Source organism: Arachis duranensis, unplaced genomic scaffold (genome assembly GCF_000817695.3).
Source record: "Arachis duranensis cultivar V14167 unplaced genomic scaffold, aradu.V14167.gnm2.J7QH unplaced_Scaffold_354584, whole genome shotgun sequence".
NCBI classification, from domain to species: domain Eukaryota; kingdom Viridiplantae; phylum Streptophyta; class Magnoliopsida; order Fabales; family Fabaceae; genus Arachis; species Arachis duranensis.
Window position 1 is genome coordinate 1,159,237 of NW_026264910.1, and position 11,179 is coordinate 1,170,415.

Genomic DNA, 11,179 nt, shown 5'->3' on the forward strand with positions numbered 1-11,179 from the left:
ACACCCTTAATCTATGGTGTGCAGAAACTCCACTGTTGAAAATACATAAGTGAAAGGTTCAGGCATGGCCGAATGGCCAGCCCCCTGAATGATCAAAAGACCGAATGGCCAAAGACTACAAAGTCAAAAGATTAAACTGTCAAAAGATGTCTAATACAATAGTAACTTATCCTATTTATACTAGACTAGCTACTAGGGTTTACATGAGTAAGTAATTGATGTATAAATCCACTTCCGGGGCCCACTTGGTGTATGCTTGGGCTGAGCTTGATCTATCCACGAGCTGAGGCTTTTCTTAGAGTTGAACTCCAACTTATAACGTGTTTTGGGCGTTCAACTCCGGATCATGACGTGTTTCTGGCGTTGAACTCCAGACAGCAGCATGTACTAGGCGTTCAACGCCAGGTTACGTAGTCAATTTCCGAATAAAGTATGAACTTCTATATATTGCTGGAAAGCTCTGGATGTCTACTTTCCATCGCCGTTGAGAGCGCACCTTTTGGAGTTTTGTAGCTCCAGAAAATCTATTTCGAGTACAGGGTGGTCAGATTCCAACAGCATCAGCAGTCCTTTTGTCAGCCTTTTTCAGAGTTTTGCTCAAGTTCCTCGATTTCAGCCAGAAATTACCTGAAATCACAGAAAAAAACACAAACTCATAGTAAAGTCCAGAAATGTGAATTTAACATAAAAACTAATGAAAACATCCCTAAAAGTAGCTTGAACTTACTAAAAACTACCTAAAAACAATGCCAAAAAGCGTATAAATTATCCGCTCATCAACTTGCTGGTTAGTTGTGTGAGGTTGTGAAGAAAGTGTTGAGTTATAAACGCACATACCAAGTTGAATGCCATTATTAGAGATCACAATTTTCTGCACCATTTATGTTGTGCTTAATTTAGTAGATTTTATCAACTTTTCCCATATTTATTCAATGAAATAGCATGATTTTGTAATTCTCCCTAAATTTGTGCTTACGTGTGAAAGCATATTTTTTAGGCCTTTAATTTGCTATGTTTTACTCATGTTAATTCCATTCAATGCCTTGATGTGTTTGTTGAGCGATTTCAGGTTCATAAGGCAAGTATTGGATGGAAGAAGTAAAAAGAAAAGCATGCAAAGTGGAAAATTCATGAAGAAATGAGCATTTGGAGAATTGAAGGCCACACACACGCGTCATCCATGCGTACACGTGAGAAGATATTTGTAAGCCACGCTCACGCGTCACCCACGCGTACGCGTGAGGAGGAATTGTTAACCAACTTTGAGCCTATGCTAAACCCACTTAGTAGCTAAATGCAAAAAATTTTAATTTAAATTAGTGAACTATTATAAAATATTTCTTGAAAAAGAAAATATTACTTCAACCAAGTAGTAGCTAAATGCACAAAATCAAATAAATATGCAAACAAACATGCAAATGCAACAATTAACAAGGAAAATAAAAGCATTGGTGTTAAGAAGAGAATAACTAACCCATGGAGATCGGTATCGACCTCCCCACACTTAAAGATTACACCTTCCTCGGTGCATGCTAAGATGTACAGGTAGATGGGTGGCTCCGCAGCTAGTGCTCTTTTTGTTCCTTTCCTTGCCGGTGGTTTGGGAGTAGCTTTCTCTTTACCTTTCTTGGTGGCCATCCTGAAAAGGGAAAAAGAAAGTAACATGTAAAGCTAGGGGTTTGAACAAGGAAGAGGATGGTATAGGTGATAATCGATGCATGGTAAAGAAGGATGTCGTTAACACATGATTAGGACTACATGTGAAAAGTTCATCAATGAAAATATAGCAAGTGCATGTAATGACAATTAAATGCAATATGTTTATTGGTATGTTGGCAAAGGCATGAGTAGCATAGATCAAGCATTAAATGCCCAACTTGATTATAATCGCTTTTAAACTAACAATCTATTTGTATTGACAATTATATTTTATTTAATAAAATATAAAAGGGATTTTATGAAAAACAGGCATTAGGGTAGTAGAAGAATATAAAATAATGCACAATGCCATACGGGTTTTTTTCACAAACACTTAGTATGCATGGTAAATAAGTTATTGAAAGTATTAAATTGAACACGCAAGCAATCCTTTAAAAAGTAATATAATATTGTCAAACAATTCCTTTAATAATCCACAAGAAAAATATAGAAATAATGACCCAAATAAATTTCTAACACCAATGAAAATAATGCAATGAATGAAAGTATGCAAATAAATTAAATGAAATAGAATGGAAGTGAAGAGGGATGAGAAGTTAGAGAGATGAAGAAAAAGAAAGGAAGAAATGAGGAAGAAAGAAATAAGAAGGGAAAAAAATTTAGATTTGGGGAAGAAAAGATAAGATATTTGGCTGATCTGAATAAGCTGTGTGCCGCTTGTGACGCGGACGCGTGGGTCACGCATTCGCGTGGTTGGCGCAATTTATGAAGTGACGCGGACGCGTGGGTCACGCGTTCGCGTGGAGTGATTTGTGCCATTAGCACGAGGGCAGCCTCGCGGTCCCGTAACTCTCTGTTTGAAACTCAATTTGCCAAATTTTTTGGGTGACGCGGTCACGTGGTTGACACGATCGCATGAATGGCCATACTTTGAAAAACGACGCGGACGCGTGGGGCACATGTTCACGTGGTAGAGCTTGTGCTACTAGCACGATTCTAGCCCCACTCCATCATAACTTGCTGCCATACACTGGTTTACATTGATTTACAGGGCCACGCGTTCGCGTGGGTAACGCGGACACGTGAGAGGCATTTTTCCCACATGACGCGGACGTGTCAGTGATGCGGTCGCGTGGATCAATTTGTGCCAAAAGCACGCCTCCAGCCAAGCTTTCGCATGACTCTCTGTAAAATCTCTTTTCTTCCTTGAGGTACATATGACATGAGCGCGTCAGCAACGCTTTCGCGTCGCGTGCGAATTTTTTTCTTTTTTTTTAATAATGCAGTATGCAGAATGAAATGCTATTATGAATGTTATGCATGATTCCAGGTCCAATCAAAACTCAAACAAAACTAAATAAAATTGAAAATGGAACGATTATACCACGGTAGGTTGTCTCCCACCTAGCACTTTTAGTTAAAGTCCTTAAGTTGGACATTTGGTAGGCTCCCTGTTATGGTGGCTTATGCTTGTACTGATCCAGGAATCCCTACTAATGTTTGTGCTTTCAATGGCGTCTGGGATCCCAAATTAGGCGCAGAAAGCCTTCAAGCAAGTTAAAGCAAGTGACAAAGCCCTAAGAGTGATGACTGTTGGAATGAATTCCGGGGTCCTAAACCTTGCTTTTACACCCGTCTTCAAGTGGATCCTGATGATTCCATACGGGTAGCAAGCAATCTGAATCCTCAGGAGAACTGTCAAATAACTTACTGTCCACTGGAGTTTCTAGTATCTCCTTACTGTCCACTGGAGTTTCTAGTATCTCTTTCATGCTACGTTCTTCATTAGATTCTCCACATGAAGCCATGGGGGTTCCTTGAGTGTCCAAACGTCTGGAAGGTAATTGATTTATTGCTTGCTCCAGTTGATGAAGTGTTGCATGAAATTGATCTACTGTTTCCTTTAGGCGAGCCTGTGATTCTTAGGTCGATGGATATGGATATGGTGCGTAAGGAAGTGGTGGTTCTTGGGAGTAATTGGATTGGAATTGGTGTGGATATGGGTTAGGGTCATATGGAGGTGAATGGTGGTTAGGGGCTTGTGAGTATGGTGGTCCAAAGTTATGTTGAGGAGGGGGTTCATAGGCATATGGTGGGGCTTGTTGGTAACTACAAGGGGGTCCACCATATCTATCATCTTGGTATGCATTATAGAATGGTCTTCGTCCATGATTTCTTGGAAGGTGTTGTTGCCTAAAGGGTTGATCAGATCCTCTTGGCTCTATCCATCTACATTGCTTTGACCTTGATGCATATTCCTGTTATAGCTTCCTCTTCCTGCAACATAGTTGTAAGCAGACTTGTAGCCAAAGGGGTGAAAGTTCATAGTAGTAGGAGAAAATTAGAAATAAAAACTAATGAAAAGAAGATATTCTGAAAAAAAAGATATAATTTATGAAAAAAAAAGATAAGATAAGATTTTGAAAAAAAGATATGATTTGTGAAAAAAATATAAGATAAGATTTTGAAATAAGATAAGATAAGATTTTGAAAAAGATATGATTTTTTTTAAAAAGATTTGAATTTTGAAATTTAAGATAAGATAAGATAAAAATTTTAAAATAAAAATTTGAAATATTTTTTTTGAAAAATATTTACAATAACCAATAATAAGGCACACGTTTACAATTCCCTGGCAATGGTGCCATTTTGAAGAACGAAATTCTCGTGCGATCTAGAATTTTCACAAATAAATTCCCATTGTAAGTATAGCTTCTAGACCGACAAGAATCCCTTTCTTACAAATGTTTAGTTGTCACAAGTAACAAACCCAATAAAATTTATAAACCGAAGTATTCAAATCTCTGGTCGTCTTCTCAAGGAATTACAGGGAAGTATGATTTATTATTGGTTATGGAAAACAGTAATTTTGGGTTTTTGAAAGGTTGAATGAGAAAAATAGATTGCAGGAATTAATAAATCAATAGCAAAGAAAACTCTTGGCGAAGTATGAAAACTGGAAGTCCTATCCTAGTTATCCTTATCAATGGTGATGAGAATTATATTTTTTTGCTCCCACTCAGTCAACCTCTAACTATGAAGGTAAGTCAAGTGGACAAATCAATTTAACACCTAAAGTCCTAGTCAATTCCTAAGGAAAGACTAGAGTTATAGGAATCTAAATCAATCAACAAAGACAACAATTATCAATCATGATGAGTTTGATAACTCAAGAGTCACCAATTAATCAACTAGAACCAAGAATATAAGAAACTAAATAAAAGTCATATGTCTGAAATACCTCAAATATTAATAAAAGAAATCAAATCCATTAAGGAAAAGTTCAAAAGTAAAATTGGGAAAATAAAACGAATATTGAACCTGAAAATTGAGAAGAAGAAATCCTAAATCCTTTAAGAGGAATCCTAATCCTAAATCATAAGAGAGAGGTGAGAGCCTCTCTCTCTCTAAAAACTACATCTAAATTATGAAAAGTGAATTATAAGTCGTCTCTGTCGTTTTTTGTGTCCTCTATGAATGGATGGACTCCCCCACTTTATAGCCTCTAATATGTGTCTTCTGGGCCAAAAACTAGGTCAAAAACAGCCTAGAAATTGCTGGTTGTGAAATCTGGTTCGTACAGGTCGCGGCAAAGTGACGCGGAGGCGTCGTCCACGCGTTTGCGTGGATTGAAATTCGTAGATGCGACGCGTGTGCGTCATCCACGCATCTGCATCACCTAACTTTAGGTTAGCTATGGCAAATTATATCATTGTGAAGCCCGAGATGTTAGCTTTCTAACGCAACTGGAACCACGTCATTTGGACCTTTGTAGCTCAACTTATGACCGTTTAAGTACGAAGAGGTCAGGCTGGACAGTTTAGCAACTTCTTCAACTTCTTGTATTCTTTCAACTTTTGCATGCTTCCTTTCCATCCTCTAAGCCATTCCTACCCTGTAATCTCTGAAATCACTTAACACACATATCAAGGCATCAAATGGTAATAAGAGAGGATTAAACATAGCAAAATTAAGACTAAAGAAGCATGCTTTCAATCATAGCGCGAAATTCGGAAGGAAAATGTAAACTCATGCAATTAGTATGAATAAGTGTATGAAAGATTGATAAAATCCACTCAATTAAGCACAAGATAAACCATAAAATAGTGGTTTATCAGTATGCAAATCAGAAATTATACTTGGCGTTAACCACACTAACGCCTTAACTACAGTGAATTATACCTAACTCAACTTCTTTCATGCAACCTGAGCTAAGCCCACTGAAATTGTAACTGCTTCAACTATGCTTAGAGGCCCACATCCAGAGACTTGCAGACTCAACTGACAATCAGAGAAGTAGTATATATAGGGGTAGTTTTGAACTAGAAAGGGAGATTGGGATCTGGGGATCCAAATTTGTAAACACTTTGTATTTTACTTTCTCTGTAATTTATTTATCTTCAATGCACTTTTCATTTTTTATTTCCTTTCCCATAGCTATGAACAACTAAAACCCTCTTCATTGGGTTAGGGAGCTCTGTTATAAATCAATGGATCAATAATAGTTTTCATTCTTCTTCCTCTTTCTTTTCTCTTGATTTGCTAGAAAGCTTTCAATCTTCATCCAATTGAAAAATTATCTCAGAAGAGAAGTTGTTCATACTTGTATTTCCTCTGAACCTTGAAAGAAGAATGAGGAAGTCATGCTAGAAAGACTTTTTCACGTTGGACTGGGTTATGGGTTGGATGGATATTGTGACATGTAATCCTACCAATACTTTGATCTAGAAAGGCATGCGGTATAATCAGTGACCGTACTTCATCTCTTCCCATGAGAAATTAGATAAAGGAATTGGGCAATTTTGAAAGCTTAGAGAGATTGGATTGCCAAGGAATTGGGATCCAATCACCTAAGATTTCCAAGAGATCAATGATTGCATCGATTGAGGAAGAGATGGGAATGAACTTGATCTGGAGGATTGTAATATCTCCTGAGCCCAATGAGCTTCCTGATGAGCGGATAATTTATATGCTTTTTGGCATTGTTTTTAGGTAGTTTTTAGTAGGATCCAGCTACTTTTAGGGATATTTTCATTAGTTTTTATGCTAAATTCATATTTCTGGACTTTACTATGAGTTTGTGTGTTTTTCTGTGATTTTAGATAATTTCTCGCTGAAATTGAGGGACTTGAGCAAAACTCTAATAAAAGGCTGACAAAGGACTGCTGATGCTGTTGGATTCTGACCTCCCTGCACTTGAAATGGATTTTCTGGAGCTACAGAACTCCAAATGCGTGCTCTCAACAGTGTTGGAAAGCAGACATCCAGAGCTTTCCAGAAATATATAATAGTCCATACTTTATTCGTGATTAGACGATGTAAACTGGCGCTCAACGCCAGTTCCATGCTGCATTCTGGAGTCAAACGCCAGAAACTTGTTACAACTTGGCGTTCAACTCCAAAAGAAGCCTCTGCACGTGTAAAGTTCAAGCTCAGCCCAAGCACACACCAAGTGGGCCCCGGAAGTGGATTTTTGCATCAATTACTTACTTCTGTACACCCTAGTAGCTAGTTTAGTATAAATAGAACTTTTTACTAGTGTATTAGTCATCTTTTGACCACATATCTGGTCCTTCTCCCTATTATTCGAATTCCTATCACATTTTGGGGGCTGGGCATTCGGCCATGCCTGGACCTTCATCACTTATGTATTTTCAACGGTGGAATTTCTACACACCATAGATTAAGGGTGTGGAGCTCTGCTGTATCTCGAGTTTTAATGCAATAACTACAATTTTCTATTCAATTCTGCTTATTCTTATTCCAAGGTATTCGTTGCACTTCAACATGATGAATGCGATGATCCGTGACACTCATCATCATTCTCACCTATGAACGCGTGACTGACAACCACTTCCGTTCTACCTTAGACCGGGCGCATATCTCTTGGATTCCTTAATTAGAATCTTCGTGGTATAAGCTAGATTGATGGCGGCATTCATGAGAATCCAGAAAGTCTAAACCTTGTCTGTGGTATTCTGAGTAGGATTCAGGGATTGAATGACTGTGATGAGCTTCAAACTCGCGGTTGTTGGGCGTGATGACAAACGCAAAAGAATCAAGGGATTCTATTCCGACATGATCGAGAACCGACAGATGATTAGCCATGCCGTGACAGAGCATTTGGACCTTTTTCACTGAGAGGATGGGATGTAGCCATTGACAACGGTGATGCCCTACATACAGCTTGCCATGGAAAGGAGTAAGAAGGATTGGATGAAGGTAGTAGGAAAGTAGAGGTTCAGAAGGAGCACAGCATCTTTATACGCCTATCTGAAATTCCCATCGATGATCTACATAAGTATTTCTGTCTTTACTTTCAGTTTATTTTTTATTATTATTCGAAAACTCTATCACCATTTATTATCCGCTTCACTGAGATTTTCGAGATGACCATAGCTTGCTTCATACCAACAATCTCTGTGGGATCGACCCTTACGTAAGGTTTATTACTTGGACGACCCACTGCACTTGCTGGTTAGTTGTGCGGAGTCGTGACTAAGTGTGATTCACGTTTGAGAGCGCTACCAATTATTTGGCGCCATTGTTGATGATCACAATTTCGTGCACCAAGTTTTTGGCACCGTTGCCGGGAATTGTTCGAGTTTGGACAACTGATGGTTCATCTTGTTGCTAAGATTAGGTAATTTTCTTTTCAAAAATTTTTCAAAAATTTATCCCTATTTTCAAAAAAATTTTGAAAATAAATTATTCTATGGCTTCAGAATTTTTAAGAATGTTGAATCCTGGCTGGCTGTAAAGCCATATCCAAATTCTTTTGGACTGAGGCTTCAACTAATCACCACAATGCATGTAATTCCATCCTAAAGCTGGCTGGCTATTAAGCCATGTCCAACCCTTGGATTGGAGCTTTAGGCTAAACATTGAAAGATTCCTGGAATTCTTTTTAAAAATTTTGAATTTCTTATTTTCTTTTTCCTATATGTTTTTTCGAAAAAAATAAAATAAAATACAAAAAAATTATAAAATGATAAAAATAAAAAATATTTTGTGTTTCTTGGTTGAGTCTTGAGTCAACTTTTAAGTTTGGTGTTAATTGCATATTCATATTATTCTTGCCTTTTTCGAAAATTCATGCATTCATAGTGTTCTTCATGATATTCAAGTTGTTCTCGGTAAGTTTTCTTGTTTGATCTCTAAATTTTCTTGTTTTGTGTCTTTTGTTGTTTTTCATGTGCATTTTTGCATTCGTAGTGTCTAAGCATTAAATATTTCTAAGTTTGGTGTCTTGCATATTTTTTTTTGCATCAAAATTTTTCAAAAATATGTTCTTGATGTTTATCATGATCTTCAAAGTGTTCTTGGTGTTCATCTTGACATTCATAGTGTTCTTGCATGCATCATGTGTTTTGATTCATAATTTTCATGTTGTGAGTCATTTTTTATGTTTTTCTCTCTCATAATTAAAAATTCAAAAATAAAAAAGATATCTTTTCCTTTTTTCTCTCAAAATTTTGAAAATTTGAGTTGACTTAGTCAAAAATTTTTAAAATTAGTTGTTTCTTGTAAGTCAAGTCAAATTTTCAAATTTTAAAAATCTTATCTTTTCAAAACTTTTTCAAAAATCAAATCTTTTTCATTTTTTATTAATTTTCAAAATTTATTTTTTTTAATATATTTTTCAAAAATCTTTTTCTTAATTTTATCTTTATTTTTGAAAATTATATTAACAAGTAATATGATTGATTCAAAAATTTGAAGTTTGTTACTTTCTTGTTAAGAAAGGTTCAATCTTTGAATTCTAGAATCATATCTTTTAGTTTCTTGTTAGTCAAGCAATCAATTTTAATTTTAAAACTTAAATCTTTTTAATCATATCTTTTTATCATATCTTTTATATCATATCTTTTTCTAAATTTTATCTTTTTCAAATATTTGATTTCAAAATATCTTCTTATCTTCTTATCTTTTCAAATTTGATTTTCAAATTTGTTTCAATTAACTAACTAACTTTTTGTTTGTTTCTTATCTTTTTCAAAACCAACTAACTACTTTTTCCTCTCTAATTTTCGAAAATCACTTCCCTCTTTTTCAAAATTTTCTTAATTAATTAATTGTTTTAAATTTTAATTTTAATTTTATTTCTTATCTTAATTCTTGAAAATCATTAACTCCTTTTCAAAAATTATTTTCGAAAATTTCTCCCTCTCTCATCTTATTCTATTTATTTATTCATTTACTAACACCTCTATTCACCTCTCTTCATCTCAAATCACTGCCTCTATCCTCACCTTTGTGTTTGGATTATTCATTCTTCTTCACTCTTATTCCCTTTCTTCTTCTACTAACAATAAGGAACCTCTTTACCGTGACATAGAGGATTCCTCTTCTTTTTCTATTCTCTTCTTTTTCGTATGAGCAGGAACAAGGAAAAAGGCATTCTTGTTGAAGCTGATCTATAACCTGAAAGGACTCTGAAGAGGGAACTAAGAGAAGCTAAATTACAACAATCCAAAGACAACCTTGCTGAAATTTTCGAACAAGAAAAGTAGATGGCAGCCGAACCCAACAACAATAATGCAAGAAGGATGCTTGGTGATTACACCACACCTACGTCCAAGTTTGATGGAAGAAGCATCTCAATTCCTACTATAGGAGCAAACAATTTTGAGCTGAAACCTCAATTAGTTGCTCTAATACAACAGAACTGCAAGTTTCATGGACTTCCATCAAAAGATCCCTACCAGTTCTTAACTGATTTCTTGCAGATCTGTGAGACTGTTAAGACTAATGGAGTAGATCCTGAAGTCTACAGGCTCATGCTTTTTCCTTTTGTTGTAAGAGACAGAGATAGAGCATGGTTGGACTCTCAACCTAAAGATAGCCTGGACTATTGGGATAAGCTGGTCACGGTTTTCTTGGCTAAGTTCTTTCCTCCTCAAAAGCTGAGCAAGCTTAGAGTGGATGTTCAGACCTTCAAACAAAAAGATGGTGAATCCCTCTATGAAGCTTGGGAAAGATACAAGCAGATGACCAAAAGATGTCCTTCTGACATGTTTTCAGAATGGACTATGATAGATATATTCTATTATGGTCTATCTAAGTTCTCTAAGATGTCACTAGACCATTCTGTAGGTGGATTCATTCACCTAAAGAAAACACCTGCAGAGGCTCAAGAACTTATTGACATGATTGCAAATAACCAGTTCATGTACACTTCTGAGAGGAATTTCATGAATAATGGGATGCCTCAAAGGAAGGGAGTTCTTGAAATTGATGCTCTGAATGCCATATTGGCTCAGAACAAAATGTTGACTCAGCAAGTCAACATGATTTCTCAAAGTCTGAATGGATGGCAAAATGCATCCAATAGGAATAAAGAGGCATCTTCTGAAGAAGAAGCTTATGATCCTGAGAACCCTGCAATAGCAGAGGTAAATTATATGGGTGAACCTTATGGAAACACCTATAACTCATCATGGAGAAATCATCCAAATTTCTCATGGAAGGATCAACAAAAGCCTCAACAAGGCTTTAATAATGGTGGAAGAAATAGGCT

The 11,179-nt window shown here is 36.3% G+C and overlaps 1 non-coding gene across 1 annotated transcript; it reads right to left on the reverse strand.

Annotated features, from left to right (window-relative positions):
- Positions 1-10,571: 10,571 nt before the first annotated feature.
- LOC127744431 (small nucleolar RNA R71) lies at positions 10,572-10,675 on the reverse strand. Its single transcript, XR_008005420.1, has one exon. It is a non-coding gene; the product is annotated as a small nucleolar RNA R71 (small nucleolar RNA).
- Positions 10,676-11,179: the final 504 nt, after the last annotated feature.